Source organism: Heptranchias perlo, chromosome 35 (genome assembly GCF_035084215.1).
Source record: "Heptranchias perlo isolate sHepPer1 chromosome 35, sHepPer1.hap1, whole genome shotgun sequence".
NCBI lineage: Eukaryota > Metazoa > Chordata > Chondrichthyes > Hexanchiformes > Hexanchidae > Heptranchias > Heptranchias perlo.
In genome coordinates this window covers 12,778,745-12,795,839 of record NC_090359.1, presented here as the reverse complement: position 1 = coordinate 12,795,839, position 17,095 = coordinate 12,778,745, and the positions used below count along the sequence as shown (strand labels likewise).

At 42.2% G+C, this 17,095-nt stretch overlaps 1 protein-coding gene and 10 non-coding genes across 11 annotated transcripts in view; 6 read left to right on the top strand and 5 right to left on the bottom strand.

Annotated features, from left to right (window-relative positions):
- Nucleotides 1-17,095, top strand: part of LOC137302074 (zona pellucida sperm-binding protein 3-like) — a 243,342-nt gene that overhangs the window by 89,527 nt on the left and 136,720 nt on the right. The gene's annotated exons all lie outside the window — the stretch shown is intronic.
- trnad-guc (transfer RNA aspartic acid (anticodon GUC)) lies at nucleotides 542-613 on the bottom strand. The gene has a single exon. It is a non-coding gene; the product is annotated as a tRNA-Asp (tRNA).
- On the top strand, nucleotides 1,575-1,646 carry trnad-guc (transfer RNA aspartic acid (anticodon GUC)). Its single transcript has one exon. It is a non-coding gene; the product is annotated as a tRNA-Asp (tRNA).
- Nucleotides 2,681-2,752, bottom strand: trnad-guc (transfer RNA aspartic acid (anticodon GUC)). Its single transcript has one exon. It is a non-coding gene; the product is annotated as a tRNA-Asp (tRNA).
- Nucleotides 3,714-3,785, top strand: trnad-guc (transfer RNA aspartic acid (anticodon GUC)). The gene has a single exon. It is a non-coding gene; the product is annotated as a tRNA-Asp (tRNA).
- trnad-guc (transfer RNA aspartic acid (anticodon GUC)) lies at nucleotides 4,819-4,890 on the bottom strand. The gene has a single exon. It is a non-coding gene; the product is annotated as a tRNA-Asp (tRNA).
- trnad-guc (transfer RNA aspartic acid (anticodon GUC)) lies at nucleotides 5,852-5,923 on the top strand. Its single transcript has one exon. It is a non-coding gene; the product is annotated as a tRNA-Asp (tRNA).
- trnad-guc (transfer RNA aspartic acid (anticodon GUC)) lies at nucleotides 7,990-8,061 on the top strand. Its single transcript has one exon. It is a non-coding gene; the product is annotated as a tRNA-Asp (tRNA).
- Nucleotides 11,238-11,309, bottom strand: trnad-guc (transfer RNA aspartic acid (anticodon GUC)). Its single transcript has one exon. It is a non-coding gene; the product is annotated as a tRNA-Asp (tRNA).
- Nucleotides 14,404-14,475, top strand: trnad-guc (transfer RNA aspartic acid (anticodon GUC)). The gene has a single exon. It is a non-coding gene; the product is annotated as a tRNA-Asp (tRNA).
- On the bottom strand, nucleotides 15,509-15,580 carry trnad-guc (transfer RNA aspartic acid (anticodon GUC)). Its single transcript has one exon. It is a non-coding gene; the product is annotated as a tRNA-Asp (tRNA).

Below are 17,095 nucleotides of genomic sequence, written 5' to 3'. Positions count from 1 at the left end.
ATACACAAACACACACATTCCGAGCTACATAAACACTCGCACACAGACATATACACGTGTACACCAATAACCTGAAAGTAACACAGGACTACTTGACAAACAGTGGAAGCAGCATGCTGTGGACAGAGCTAAACGATCCCACAAACAACGGATCAGATCAAAGCTCTGCAGTCCTGCCACACCCATTTGTGAATGATGGTGGATAATTCAACAACTAATGGGAAGAGGCTCTATGAACATCCCCATCCTCAATGATGGTAAAGCCCAGCGTGTGAGTGCAAAGTTTTAGAAACCGTCTTCAGCCAGAAGTGCCGAGTGGATGATCCATCTCGGCCTCCTCCCGAAATCCCCAACATCACAGAAACCAGTCGAACATCGAGGTGAAGAGTGAAGCTGAGAGCAGATTTTAAAACCGCTGGAATATCAGTGAAATTAAATCGGGGAAAGTGGGAAACTCCGAGTCAGTTTTACACTGTATATTCCGCATCGAATATTAGAGATAAATGAGAGAAAAAGCTTTAAAAGGCGGCAAATGTTTAATCTCCCCGTCGGGGAATTGAACCCCGGTCTCCCGCGTGACAGGCGGGGATACTCACCACTATACTAACGAGGAACTGCTGCATTGACTGTGCACTCATCCCAGATGGTGTTAGACATGCTTCACGTATCAGTGCATTTCTTTTAACTATTTATTTGATGACAGCTTGTTTCATTTTCCGCGGGCCACTCTTGAAAGAACCATTTACATTTCCATCTCTTTGTTAGACAACGACAACTGACTCTGTCTTTCTTTCGTTCTTTCTCTCTTATCGTGGTGAGTTGCCCCACCTTAGTCCGGGGTTTAATACCCCGACTGGGAGGTAGCAGTTTTCAGACGCTAACTTTTAATTTTATGTCTTCGCCGAGCTTCTTCCTAAACAAAAACTACAGAGCAAAAAAACAGGTGATTGTCACTTTCAGAATATTATTGTACGGAGACTATTTGAGGACTGGATGCAGAGCAATTGTGATTTTTGCTGACTGGTGATTAAGGTGACAGATTCGAAATTCATTCATTTCCCCCGCGCAGGTTCAAATCTGACAGACTTCAGATCCCGTCATTCATCAACCTGTTTCATCTCTGCGTTTCAAAATTCAGCAAGTTTCTTCTAGAATTAATAATTCTTAAGTGAATTAAAATTCCACAGCATTGAGTACCTCGAGTTTTATGCTCATTTTAATTGATCTGCAAGATTTCACGAAATCAACGACAGAAATGGAACAAAAATCAGCCAAATTATCCATATTCTGACTCTCAGTATTTCTGAGTCAATCCATGTGTATGTGTGTCTGTGTCTGTCTGTCTGTCTGTGTATGTGCCTCATATTTTCTATATTTTCCTGAGAAGATCTGTCTCACTCTCTCCCGCGTTACCCACATCATGATCCAACATGAGATGGAAAAGTGGTCGGTAATTCTTCTTTCAACAGTGGTCCGTGGATAGTTAAACAAACTGTCATCAAATGAACAGTTCAAACAGATTCACTGAAACGTGAAGCATCTGTGGTGAATATACGGCAAATGTCGGCACGAATTCCTCGTTAGTATAGTGGTGAGTATCCCCGCCTGTCACGCGGGAGACCGGGGTTCAATTCCCCGACGAGGAGGTTATTGCTGCTTTCGAAGCTTCACTTTAATTTATCTGCAATATTGGATGTTGAAAATACAATGAAAAACTGACTCGGCCTTTCCCACTTCCACAAATTGATTTCACAGCGATTTTAAAAATCTGCTCTCTGCCTCACGCTTCAGCTCGATGTGAGAACCACAATGATGGGCAAGAAATGAAACGCAGAATCGCGCTGTCACCAGCCCGAAACAGAGAGAGACAGGTCTCGGAACAGGCGCAGACATGAAAGATCTCACATACAGCAATGAAAAGGATGCATGTTTCAGTGAATCTATTTTAACGACTTCTTTGATGACAATTTGATTAACTTTCCACATGCCACTGTTGAAAGAAGACTTACTTTCTATCTCTTTGTTAGTCAAGGTTCAGAGAAAAATTATTTGGGGAGCAGGTTAAAAGTGACAGATAGAAAGAAAGAGAGGGACACTCAGAAACGCATATAACAAGTGAGACAGACATAGTCATATTCACACATACACAAACACACACATTCCGAGCTACATAAACACTCGCACACAGACATATACACACACCAATAACCTGAAAGTAACACAGGACTACTTGACAAACAGTGGAAGCAGCATGCTGTGGACAGAGCTAAACGATCCCACAAACAACGGATCAGATCAAAGCTCTGCAGTCCTGCCACACCCATTTGTGAATGATGGTGGATAATTCAACAACTAATGGGAAGAGGCTCTATGAACATCCCCATCCTCAATGATGGTAAAGCCCAGCGTGTGAGTGCAAAGTTTTAGAAACCGTCTTCAGCCAGAAGTGCCGAGTGGATGATCCATCTCGGCCTCCTCCCGAAATCCTCAACATCACAGAAACCAGTCGAACATCGAGGTGAAGAGTGAAGCTGAGAGCAGATTTTAAAACCGCTGGAATATCAGTGAAATTAAATCGGGGAAAGTGGGAAACTCCGAGTCAGTTTTACACTGTATATTCCGCATCGAATATTAGAGATAAATGAGAGAAAAAGCTTTAAAAGGCGGCAAAATGTTTAATCTCCCCGTCGGGGAATTGAACCCCGGTCTCCCGCGTGACAGGCGGGGATACTCACCACTATACTAACGAGGAACTGCTGCATTGACTGTGCACTCATCCCAGATGGTGTTAGACATGCTTCACGTATCAGTGCATTTCTTTTAACTATTTATTTGATGACAGCTTGTTTCATTTTCCGCGGGCCACTCTTGAAAGAACCATTTACATTTCCATCTCTTTGTTAGACAACGACAACTGACTCTGTCTTTCTTTCGTTCTTTCTCTCTTATCGTGGTGAGTTGCCCCACCTTAGTCCGGGGTTTAATACCCCGACTGGGAGGTAGCAGTTTTCAGACGCTAACTTTTAATTTTATGTCTTCGCCGAGCTTCTTCCTAAACAAAAACTACAGAGCAAAAAAACAGGTGATTGTCACTTTCAGAATATTATTGTACGGAGACTATTTGAGGACTGGATGCAGAGCAATTGTGATTTTTGCTGACTGGTGATTAAGGTGACAGATTCGAAATTCATTCATTTCCCCCGCGCAGGTTCAAATCTGACAGACTTCAGATCCCGTCATTCATCAACCTGTTTCATCTCTGCGTTTCAAAATTCAGCAAGTTTCTTCTAGAATTAATAATTCTTAAGTGAATTAAAATTCCACAGCAATGAGTACCTCGAGTTTTATGCTCATTTTAATTGATCTGCAAGATTTCACGAAATCAACGACAGAAATGGAACAAAAATCAGCCAAATTATCCATATTCTGACTCTCAGTATTTCTGAGTCAATCCATGTGTATGTGTGTCTGTGTCTGTCTGTCTGTCTGTGTATGTGCCTCATATTTTCTATATTTTCCTGAGAAGATCTGTCTCACTCTCTCCCGCGTTACCCACATCATGATCCAACATGAGATGGAAAAGTGGTCGGTAATTCTTCTTTCAACAGTGGTCCGTGGAAAGTTAAACAAACTGTCATCAAATGAACAGTTCAAACAGATTCACTGAAACGTGAAGCATCTGTGGTGAATATACGGCAAATGTCGGCACGAATTCCTCGTTAGTATAGTGGTGAGTATCCCCGCCTGTCACGCGGGAGACCGGGGTTCAATTCCCCGACGAGGAGGTTGTTGCTGCTTTCGAAGCTTCACTTTAATTTATCTGCAATATTGGATGTTGAAAATACAATGAAAAACTGACTCGGCCTTTCCCACTTCCACAAATTGATTTCACAGCGATTTTAAAAATCTGCTCTCTGCCTCACGCTTCAGCTCGATGTGAGAACCACAATGATGGGCAAGAAATGAAACGCAGAATCGCGCTGTCACCAGCCCGAAACAGAGAGAGACAGGTCTCGGAACAGGCGCAGACATGAAAGATCTCACATACAGCAATGAAAAGGATGCATGTTTCAGTGAATCTATTTTAACGACTTCTTTGATGACAATTTGATTAACTTTCCACATGCCACTGTTGAAAGAAGACTTACTTTCTATCTCTTTGTTAGTCAAGGTTCAGAGAAAAATTATTTGGGGAGCAGGTTAAAAGTGACAGATAGAAAGAAAGAGAGGGACACTCAGAAACGCATATAACAAGTGAGACAGACATAGTCATATTCACACATACACAAACACACACATTCCGAGCTACATAAACACTCGCACACAGACATATACACACACCAATAACCTGAAAGTAACACAGGACTACTTGACAAACAGTGGAAGCAGCATGCTGTGGACAGAGCTAAACGATCCCACAAACAACGGATCAGATCAAAGCTCTACAGTCCTGCCACACCCATTTGTGAATGATGGTGGATAATTCAACAACTAATGGGAAGAGGCTCTATGAACATCCCCATCCTCAATGATGGTAAAGCCCAGCGTGTGAGTGCAAAGTTTTAGAAACCGTCTTCAGCCAGAAGTGCCGAGTGGATGATCCATCTCGGCCTCCTCCCGAAATCCCCAACATCACAGAAACCAGTCGAACATCGAGGTGAAGAGTGAAGCTGAGAGCAGATTTTAAATCCGCTGGAATATCAGTGAAATTAAATCGGGGAAAGTGGGAAACTCCGAGTCAGTTTTACACTGTATATTCCGCATCGAATATTAGAGATAAATGAGAGAAAAAGCTTTAAAAGGCGGCAAATGTTTCATCTCCCCGTCGGGGAATTGAACCCCGGTCTCCCGCGTGACAGGCGGGGATACTCACCACTATACTAACGAGGAACTGCTGCATTGACTGTGCACTCATCCCAGATGGTGTTAGACATGCTTCACGTATCAGTGCATTTCTTTTAACTATTTATTTGATGACAGTTTGTTTCATTTTCCGCGGGCCACTCTTGAAAGAACCATTTACATTTCCATCTCTTTGTTAGACAACGACAACTGACTCTGTCTTTCTTTCGTTCTTTCTCTCTTATCGTGGTGAGTTGCCCCACCTTAGTCCGGGGTTTAATACCCCGACTGGGAGGGAGCAGTTTTCAGACGCTAACTTTTAATTTTATGTCTTCGCCGAGCTTCTTCCTAAACAAAAACTACAGAGCAAAAAAACAGGTGATTGTCACTTTCAGAATATTATTGTACGGAGACTATTTGAGGACTGGATGCAGAGCAATTGTGATTTTTGCTGACTGGTGATTAAGGTGACAGATTCGAAATTCATTCATTTCCCCCGCGCAGGTTCAAATCTGACAGACTTCAGATCCCGTCATTCATCAACCTGTTTCATCTCTGCGTTTCAAAATTCAGCAAGTTTCTTCTAGAATTAATAATTCTTAAGTGAATTAAAATTCCACAGCATTGAGTACCTCGAGTTTTATGCTCATTTTAATTGATCTGCAAGATTTCACGAAATCAACGACAGAAATGGAACAAAAATCAGCCAAATTATCCATATTCTGACTCTCAGTATTTCTGAGTCAATCCATGTGTATGTGTGTCTGTGTCTGTCTGTCTGTCTGTGTATGTGCCTCATATTTTCTATATTTTCCTGAGAAGATCTGTCTCACTCTCTCCCGCGTTACCCACATCATGATCCAACATGAGATGGAAAAGTGGTCGGTAATTCTTCTTTCAACAGTGGTCCGTGGAAAGTTAAACAAACTGTCATCAAATGAACAGTTCAAACAGATTCACTGAAACGTGAAGCATCTGTGGTGAATATACGGCAAATGTCGGCACGAATTCCTCGTTAGTATAGTGGTGAGTATCCCCGCCTGTCACGCGGGAGACCGGGGTTCAATTCCCCGACGAGGAGGTTATTGCTGCTTTCGAAGCTTCACTTTAATTTATCTGCAATATTGGATGTTGAAAATACAATGAAAAACTGACTCGGCCTTTCCCACTTCCACAAATTGATTTCACAGCGAGTTTAAAAATCTGCTCTCTGCCTCACGCTTCAGCTCGATGTGAGAACCACAATGATGGGCAAGAAATGAAACGCAGAATCGCGCTGTCACCAGCCCGAAACAGAGAGAGACAGGTCTCGGAACAGGCGCAGACATGAAAGATCTCACATACAGCAATGAAAAGGATGCATGTTTCAGTGAATCTATTTTAACGACTTCTTTGATGACAATTTGATTAACTTTCCACATGCCACTGTTGAAAGAAGACTTACTTTCTATCTCTTTGTTAGTCAAGGTTCAGAGAAAAATTATTTGGGGAGCAGGTTAAAAGTGACAGATAGAAAGAAAGAGAGGGACACTCAGAAACGCATATAACAAGTGAGACAGACATAGTCATATTCACACATACACAAACACACACATTCCGAGCTACATAAACACTCGCACACAGACATATACACACACCAATAACCTGAAAGTAACACAGGACTACTTGACAAACAGTGGAAGCAGCATGCTGTGGACAGAGCTAAACGATCCCACAAACAACGGATCAGATCAAAGCTCTGCAGTCCTGCCACACCCATTTGTGAATGATGGTGGATAATTCAACAACTAATGGGAAGAGGCTCTATGAACATCCCCATCCTCAATGATGGTAAAGCCCAGCGTGTGAGTGCAAAGTTTTAGAAACCGTCTTCAGCCAGAAGTGCCGAGTGGATGATCCATCTCGGCCTCCTCCCGAAATCCCCACCATCACAGAAACCAGTCGAACATCGAGGTGAAGAGTGAAGCTGAGAGCAGATTTTAAAACCGCTGGAATATCAGTGAAATTAAATCGGGGAAAGTGGGAAACTCCGAGTCAGTTTTACACTGTATATTCCGCATCGAATATTAGAGATAAATGAGAGAAAAAGCTTTAAAAGGCGGCAAATGTTTCATCTCCCCGTCGGGGAATTGAAACCCGGTCTCCCGCGTGACAGGCGGGGATACTCACCACTATACTAACGAGGAACTGCTGCATTGACTGTGCACTCATCCCAGATGGTGTTAGACATGCTTCACGTATCAGTGCATTTCTTTTAACTATTTATTTGATGACAGTTTGTTTCATTTTCCGCGGGCCACTCTTGAAAGAACCATTTCCATTTCCATCTCTTTGTTAGACAACGACAACTGACTCTGTCTTTCTTTCGTTCTTTCTCTCTTATCGTGGTGAGTTGCCCCACCTTAGTCCGGGGTTTAATACCCCGACTGGGAGGTAGCAGTTTTCAGACGCTAACTTTTAATTTTATGTCTTCGCCGACCTTCTTCCTAAACAAAAAGTACAGAGCAAAAAAACAGGTGATTGTCACTTTCAGAATATTATTGTACGGAGACTATTTGAGGACTGGATGCAGAGCAATTGTGATTTTTACTAACTGGTGGGTTAGGTGACAGATTCGAAATTCATTCATTTCCCCCGCGCAGGTTCAAATCTGACAGACTTCAGATCCCGTCATTCATCAACCTGTTTAATCTCTGCTTTTCAAAATTCAACAAGTTTCTTGTAGAATTAATAATTCTTAAGTGAATTAAAATTCCACAGCATTGAGTACCTCGAGTTTTATGCTCATTTTAATTGATCTGCAAGATTTCACGAAATCTACGACAGAAATGGAACAAAAATCAGCCAAATTATCCATATTCTGACTCTCAGTATTTCTGAGTCAATCCATGTGTATGTGTGTCTGTGTCTGTCTGTCTGTCTGTGTATGTGCCTCATATTTTCTATATTTTCCTGAGAAGATCTGTCTCACTCTCTCCCGCGTTACCCACATCATGATCCAACATGAGATGGAAAAGTGGTCGGTAATTCTTCTTTCAACAGTGGTCCGTGGAAAGTTAAACAAACTGTCATCAAATGAACAGTTCAAACAGATTCACTGAAACGTGAAGCATCTTTGGTGAATATACGGCAAATGTCTGCACGAATTCCTCGTTAGTATAGTGGTGAGTATCCCCGCCTGTCACGCGGGAGACCGGGGTTCAATTCCCCGACGAGGAGGTTATTGCTGCTTTCGAAGCTTCACTTTAATTTATCTGCAATATTGGATGTTGATAATACAATGAAAAACTGACTCGGCCTTTCCCACTTCCACAAATTGATTTCACAGCGATTTTAAAAATCTGCTCTCTGCCTCACGCTTCAGCTCGATGTGAGAACCACAATGATGGGCAAGAAATGAAACGCAGAATCGCGCTGTCACCAGCCCGAAACAGAGAGAGACAGGTCTCGGAACAGGCGCAGACATGAAAGATCTCACATACAGCAATGAAAAGGATGCATGTTTCAGTGAATCTATTTTAACGACTTCTTTGATGACAATTTGATTAACTTTCCACATGCCACTGTTGAAAGAAGACTTACTTTCTATCTCTTTGTTAGTCAAGGTCCAGAGAAAAATTATTTGGGGAGCAGGTTAAAAGTGACAGATAGAAAGAAAGAGAGGGACACTCAGAAACGCATATAACAAGTGAGACAGACATAGTCATATTCACACATACACAAACACACACATTCCGAGCTACATAAACACTCGCACACAGACATATACACACACCAATAACCTGAAAGTAACACAGGACTACTTGACAAACAGTGGAAGCAGCATGCTGTGGACAGAGCTAAACGATCCCACAAACAACGGATCAGATCAAAGCTCTGCAGTCCTGCCGCACCCATTTGTGAATGATGGTGGATAATTAAACAACTAATGGGAAGAGGCTCGATGAACATCCCCATCCTCAATGATGGTAAAGCCCAGCGTGTGAGTGCAAAGTTTCAGAAACCGTCTTCAGCCAGAAGTGCCGAGTGGATGATCCATCTCGGCCTCCTCCCGAAATCCCCACCATCACAGAAACCAGTCGAACATCGAGGTGAAGAGTGAAGCTGAGAGCAGATTTTAAAACCGCTGGAATATCAGTGAAATTAAATCGGGGAAAGTGGGAAACTCCGAGTCAGTTTTACACTGTATATTCCGCATCGAATATTAGAGATAAATGAGAGAAAAAGCTTTAAAAGGCGGCAAATGTTTAATCTCCCCGTCGGGGAATTGAACCCCGGTCTCCCGCGTGACAGGCCGGGATACTCACCACGATACGAACAAGGAACTGCTGCATTGACTGTGCACTCATCCCAGATGGTGTTAGACATGCTTCACGTATCAGTGCATTTCTTTTAACTATTTATTTGATGACAGTTTGTTTCATTTTCCACGGGCCACTCTTGAAAGAACCATTTACATTTCCATCTCTTTGTTAGACAACGACAACTGACTCTGTCTTTCTTTCGTTCTTTCTTTCTCTCTTATCGTGGTGAGTTGCCCCACCTTAGTCCGGGGTTTAATACCCCGACTGGGAGGTCGCAGTTTTCAGACGCTCACTTTTAATTTTATGTCTTCGCCGATCCTCTTCCTAAACAAAAAGTACAGAGCAAAAAAACAGGTGATTGTCACTTTCAGAATATTATTGTACGGAGAACTATTTGAGGACTGGATGCAGAGCAATTGTGATTTTTACGAACTGGTGGGTTAGGTGACAGATTCGAAATTCATTCATTTCCCCCGCGCAGGTTCAAATCTGACAGACTTCAGATCCCGTCATTCATCAACCTGTTTCATCTCTGCGTTTCAAAATTCAACAAGTTTCTTGTAGAATTAATCATTCTTAAGTGAATTAAAATTCCACAGCATTGAGTACCTCGAGTTTTATGCTCATTTTAATTGATCTGCAAGATTTCACGAAATCTACGACAGAAATGGAACAAAAATCAGCCAAATTATCCATATTCTGACTCTCAGTATTTCTGAGTCAATCCATGTGTATGTGTGTCTGTGTCTGTCTGTCTGTCTGTGTATGTGCCTCATATTTTCTATATTTTCCTGAGAAGATCTGTCTCACTCTCTCCCGCGTTACCCACATCATGATCCAACATGAGATGGAAAAGTGGTCGGTAATTCTTCTTTCAACAGTGGTCCGTGGAAAGTTAAACAAACTGTCATCAAATGAACAGTTCAAACAGATTCACTGAAACGTGAAGCATCTGTGGTGAATATACGGCAAATGTCTGCATGAATTCCTCGTTAGTATAGTGGTGCGTATCCCCGCCTGTCACGCGGGAGACCGGGGTTCAATTCCCCGACGAGGAGGTTATTGCTGCTTTCGAAGCTTCACTTTAATTTATCTGCAATATTGGATGTTGAAAATACAATGAAAAACTGACTCGGCCTTTCCCACTTCCACAAATTGATTTCACAGCGATTTTAAAAATCTGCTCTCTGCCTCACGCTTCAGCTCGATGTGAGAACCACAATGATGGGCAAGAAATGAAACGCAGAATCGCGCTGTCACCAGCCCGAAACAGAGAGAGACAGGTCTCGGAACAGGCGCAGACATGAAAGATCTCACATACAGCAATGAAAAGGATGCATGTTTCAGTGAATCTATTTTAACGACTTCTTTGATGACAATTTGATTAACTTTCCACATGCCACTGTTGAAAGAAGACTTACTTTCTATCTCTTTGTTAGTCAAGGTCCAGAGAAAAATTATTTGGGGAGCAGGTTAAAAGTGACAGATAGAAAGAAAGAGAGGGACACTCAGAAACGCATATAACAAGTGAGACAGACATAGTCATATTCACACATACACAAACACACACATTCCGAGCTACATAAACACTCGCACACAGACATATACACACACCAATAACCTGAAAGTAACACAGGACTACTTGACAAACAGTGGAAGCAGCATGCTGTGGACAGAGCTAAACGATCCCACAAACAACGGATCAGATCAAAGCTCTGCAGTCCTGCCGCACCCATTTGTGAATGATGGTGGATAATTAAACAACTAATGGGAAGAGGCTCGATGAACATCCCCATCCTCAATGATGGTAAAGCCCAGCGTGTGAGTGCAAAGTTTTAGAAACCGTCTTCAGCCAGAAGTGCCGAGTGGATGATCCATCTCGGCCTCCTCCCGAAATCCCCACCATCACAGAAACCAGTCGAACATCGAGGTGAAGAGTGAAGCTGAGAGCAGATTTTAAAACCGCTGGAATATCAGTGAAATTAAATCGGGGAAAGTGGGAAACTCCGAGTCAGTTTTACACTGTATATTGCGCATCGAATATTAGAGATAAATGAGAGAAAAAGCTTTAAAAGGCGGCAAATGTTTAATCTCCCCGTCGGGGAATTGAACCCCGGTCTCCCGCGTGACAGGCGGGGATACTCACCACTATACTAACGAGGAACTGCTGCATTGACTGTGCACTCATCCCAGATGGTGTTAGACATGCTTCACGTATCAGTGCATTTCTTTCAACTATTTATTTGATGACAGTTTGTTTCATTTTCCACGGGCCACTCTTGAAAGAACCATTTACATTTCCATCTCTTTGTTAGACAACGACAACTGACTCTGTCTTTCTTTCGTTCTTTCTTTCTCTCTTATCGTGGTGAGTTGCCCCACCTTAGTCCGGGGTTTAATACCCCGACTGGGAGGTTGCAGTTTTCAGACGCTAACTTTTAATTTTATGTCTTCGCCGAGCTTCTTCCTAAACAAAAAGTACAGAGCAAAAAAACAGGTGATTGTCACTTTCAGAATATTATTGTACGGAGACTATTTGAGGACTGGATGCAGAGCAATTGTGATTTTTGCTGACTGGTGATTCAGGTGACAGATTCGAAATTCATTCATTTCCCCCGCGCAGGTTCAAATCTGACAGACTTCAGATCCCGTCATTCATCAACCTGTTTCATCTCTGCGTTTCAAAATTCAGCAAGTTTCTTCTAGAATTAATAATTCTTAAGTGAATTAAAATTCCACAGCATTGAGTACCTCGAGTTTTATGCTCATTTTAATTGATCTGCAAGATTTCACGAAATCTACGACAGAAATGGAACAAAAATCAGCCAAATTATCCATATTCTGACTCTCAGTATTTCTGAGTCAATCCATGTGTATGTGTGTCTGTGTCTGTCTGTCTGTCTGTGTATGTGCCTCATATTTTCTATATTTTCCTGAGAAGATCTGTCTCACTCTCTCCCGCGTTACCCACATCATGATCCAACATGAGATGGAAAATTGGTCGGTAATTCTTCTTTCAACAGTGGTCCGTGGAAAGTTAAACAAACTGTCATCAAATGAACAGTTCAAACAGATTCACTGAAACGTGAAGCACCTGTGGTGAATATACGGCAAATGTCTGCACGAATTCCTCTTTAGTATAGTGGTGAGTATCCCCGCCTGTCACGCGGGAGACCGGGGTTCAATTCCCCGACGAGGAGGTTATTGCTGCTTTCGAAGCTTCACTTTAATTTATCTGCAATATTGGATGTTGAAAATACAATGAAAAACTGACTCGGCCTTTCCCACTTCCACAAATTGATTTCACAGCGATTTTAAAAATCTGCTCTCTGCCTCACGCTTCAGCTCGATGTGAGAACCACAATGATGGGCAAGAAATGAAACGCAGAATCGCGCTGTCACCAGAGAGAGACAGGTCTCGGAACAAGCGCAGACATGAAAGATCTCACATACAGCAATGAAAAGGATGCATGTTTCAGTGAATCTATTTTAACTACTTCATTGATGACAATTTGATTAACTTTCCACATGCCACTGTTGAAAGAAGACTTACTTTCTATCTCTTTGTTAGTCAAGGTCCAGAGAAAAATTATATGGGGAGCAGGTTAAAAGTGACAGATAGAAAGAAAGAGAGGGACACTCAGAAACGCATATAACAAATGAGACAGACATAGTCATATTCACACATACACAAACAAACACATTCCGAGCTACATAAACACTCGCACACAGACATATACACACACCAATAACCTGAAAGAAACACAGGACTGCTTGACAAACAGTGGAAGCAGCATGCTGTAACAACAGAGCTAAACGATCCCACAAACAACGGATCAGATCAAAGCTCTGCAGTCCTGCCACACCCATTTGTGAATGATGGTGGATAATTAAACAACTAATGGGAAGAGGCTCTATGAACATCCCCATCCTCAATGATGGTAAAGCCCAGCGTGTGAGTGCAAAGTTTTAGAAACCGTCTTCAGCCAGAAGTGCCGAGTGGATGATTCATCTCGGCCTCCTCCCGAAATCCCCAACATCACAGAAACCAGTCGAACATCGAGGTGAAGAGTGAAGCTGAGAGCAGATTTTAAAACCGCTGGAATATCAGTGAAATTAAATCGGGGAAAGTGGGAAACTCCGAGTCAGTTTTACACTGTATATTCCGCATCGAATATTAGAGATAAATGAGAGAAAAAGCTTTAAAAGGCGGCAAAAGTTTAATCTCCCCGTCGGGGAATTGAACCCCGGTCTCCAGCGTGACAGGCGAGGATACTCACCACTATAGTAACGAGGAACTGCTGCATTGACTGTGCACTCATCCCAGATGGTGTTAGACATGCTTCACGTATCAGTGCATTTCTTTTAACTATTTATTTGATGACAGTTTGTTTCATTTTCCACGGGCCACTCTTGAAAGAACCATTTACATTTCCATCTCTTTGTTAGACAACGACAACTGACTCTGTCTTTCTTTCGTTCTTTCTTTCTCTCTTATCGTGGTGAGTTGCCCCACCTTAGTCCGGGGTTTCATACCCCGACTGGGAGGTAGCAGTTTTCAGACGCTAACTTTTAATTTTATGTCTTCGCCGACCTTCTTCCTGAACAAAAACTACAGAGCAAAAAAACAGGTGATTGTCACTTTCAGAATATTATTGTACGGAGACTATTTGAGGACTGGATGCAGAGCAATTGTGATTTTTACTAACTGGTGGGTTCGGTGACAGATTCGAAATTCATTCATTTCCCCGCGCAGGTTCAAATCTGACAGACTTCAGATCCCGTCATTCATCAACCTGTTTCATCTCTGCGTTTCAAAATTCAACAAGTTTCTTGTAGAATTAATAATTCTTAAGTGAATTAAAATTCCACAGCATTGAGTACCTCGAGTTTTATGCTCATTTTAATTGATCTGCAAGATTTCACGAAATCTACGACAGAAATGGAACAAAAATCAGCCAAATTATCCATATTCTGACTCTCAGTATTTCTGAGTCAATCCATGTGTATGTGTGTCTGTGTCTGTCTGTCTGTGTATGTGCCTCATATTTTCTATATTTTCCTGAGAAGATCTGTCTCACTCTCTCCCGCGTTACCCACATCATGATCCAACATGAGATGGAAAAGTGGTCGGTAATTCTTCTTTCAACAGTGGTCCGTGGAAAGTGAAACAAACTGTCATCAAATGAACAGTTCAAACAGATTCACTGAAACGTTAACCATCTGTGGTGAATATACGGCAAATGTCTACACGAATTCCTCGTTAGTATAGTGGTGAGTATCCCCGCCTGTCACGCGGGAGACCGGGGTTCAATTCCCCGACGAGGAGGTTATTGCTGCTTTCGAAGCTTCACTTTAATTTATCTGCAATATTGGATGTTGAAAATACAATGAAAAACTGACTCGGCCTTTCCCACTTCCACAAATTGATTTCACAGCGATTTTAAAAATCTGCTCTCTGCCTCACGCTTCAGCTCGATGTGAGAACCACAATGATGGGCAAGAAATGAAACGCAGAATCGCGCTGTCACCAGCCCGAAACAGAGAGAGACAGGTCTCGGAACAGGCGCAGACATGAAAGATCTTACATACAGCAATGAAAAGGATGCATGTTTCAGTGAATCTATTTTAACTACTTCTTTGATGACAATTCGATTAACTTTCCACATGCCACTGTTGAAAGAAGACTTACTTTCTATCTCTTTGTTAGTCAAGGTCCAGAGAAAAATTATTTGGGGAGCAGGTTAAAAGTGACAGATAGAAAGAAAGAGAGGGACACTCAGAAACGCATATAACAAGTGAGACAGACATAGTCATATTCACACATACACAAACACACACATTCCGAGCTACATAAACACTCGCACACAGACATATACACACACCAATAACCTGAAAGTAACACAGGACTACTTGACAAACAGTGGAAGCAGCATGCTGTGGACAGAGCTAAACGATCCCACAAACAACGGATCAGATCAAAGCTCTGCAGTCCTGCCACACCCATTTGTGAATGATGGTGGATAATTAAACAACTAATGGGAAGAGGCTCTATGAACATCCCCATCCTCAATGATGGTAAAGCCCAGCGTGTGAGTGCAAAGTTTTAGAAACCGTCTTCAGCCAGAAGTGCCGAGTGGATGATCCATCTCGGCCTCCTCCCGAAATCCCCAACATCACAGAAACCAGTCGAACATCGAGGTGAAGAGTGAAGCTGAGAGCAGATTTTAAAACCGCTGGAATATCAGTGAAATTGAATCGGGGAAAGTGGGAAACTCCGAGTCAGTTTTACACTGTATATTCCGCATCGAATATTGGAGATAAATGAGAGAAAAAGCTTTAAAAGGCGGCAAAAGTTTAATCTCCCCGTCGGGGAATTGAACCCCGGTCTCCCGCGTGACAGGCGAGGATACTCACCACTATACTAACGAGGAACTGCTGCATTGCTTGTGCACTCATCCCAGATGGTATTAGACATGCTTCACGTATCAGTGCATTTCTTTTAACTATTTATTTGATGACAGTTTGTTTCATTTTCCACGGGCCACTCTTGAAAGAAACATTTACATTTCCATGTCTTTGTTAGACATGTCACGCTACACGTTACCCCACCAGCGAAGAAATGTTATCTGTTTTTAATATAATGGGTCATTTGCTGGCTCTCTCTGCCTTCCGGATGTTTCTGCCTCTCTCTGTTTTTCTTCTCTGTTTTTGTTCCCTGTTTGTATTTTTGTTGAATGTGTATTCGGGGGTTCTGCAGGTGACACCTCTCTGTCTGAACACGGTGATTGCCTTGGCAACGGGCAGTTGTAGGGGCAGTCTGTAAACACCATGTATTGTTCTATATGTATAAATGCGTAGGCTTCAAGGAGATCCTGAACATTTACGTGAGGAAGGAGGAAGTCTCCGAAAGCTTGTGAATTTAAAATAAAATTGCTGGACTATAACTTGGTGTTGTAAAATTGTTTACAATTAGACAACGACAACTGACTCTGTCTTTCTTTCGTTCTTTCTTTCTCTCTTATCGTGGTGAGTTGCCCCACCTTCGTCCGGGGTTTAATACCCCGACTGGGAGGTAGCAGTTTTCAGACGCTAACTTTTAATTTTATGTCTTCGCCGACCTTCTTCCTAAACAAAAACTACAGAGCAAAAAAACAGGTGATTGTCACTTTCAGAATATTATTGAACGGAGACGATTTGAGGACTGGATGCAGAGCAATTGTGATTTTTACTAACTGGTGGGTTAGGTGACAGATTCGAAATTCATTCATTTCCCCCGCGCAGGTTCAAATCTGACAGACTTCAGATCCCGTCATTCATCAACCTGTTTCATCTCTACGTTTCAAAATTCAACAAGTTTCTTGTAGAATTAATAATTCTTAAGTGAATTAAAATTCCACAGCATTGAGTACCTCGAGTTTTATGCTCATTTTAATTGATCTGCAAGATTTCACGAAATCTACGACAGAAATGGAACAAAAATCAGCCAAATTATCCATATTCTGACTCTCAGTATTTCTGAGTCAATCCATGTGTATGTGTGTCTGTGTCTGTCTGTCTGTGTATGTGCCTCATATTTTCTATATTTTCCTGAGAAGATCTGTCTCACTCTCTCCCGCGTTACCCACATCATGATCCAACATGAGATGGAAAAGTGGTCGGTAATTCTTCTTTCAACAGTGGTCCGTGGAAAGTTAAACAAACTATCATCAAATGAACAGTTCAAACAGATTCACTGAAACGTGAAGCATCTGTGGTGAATATACGGCAAATGTCTGCACGAATTCCTCATTAGTATAGTGGTGAGTATCCCCGCCTGTCACGCGGGAGACCGGGGGTCAATTCCCCGACGAGGAGGTTATTGCTGCTTTCGAAGCTTCACTTTCATTTATCTGAAATATTGGATGTTGAAAATACAATGAAAAACTGACTCGGCCTTTCCCACTTCC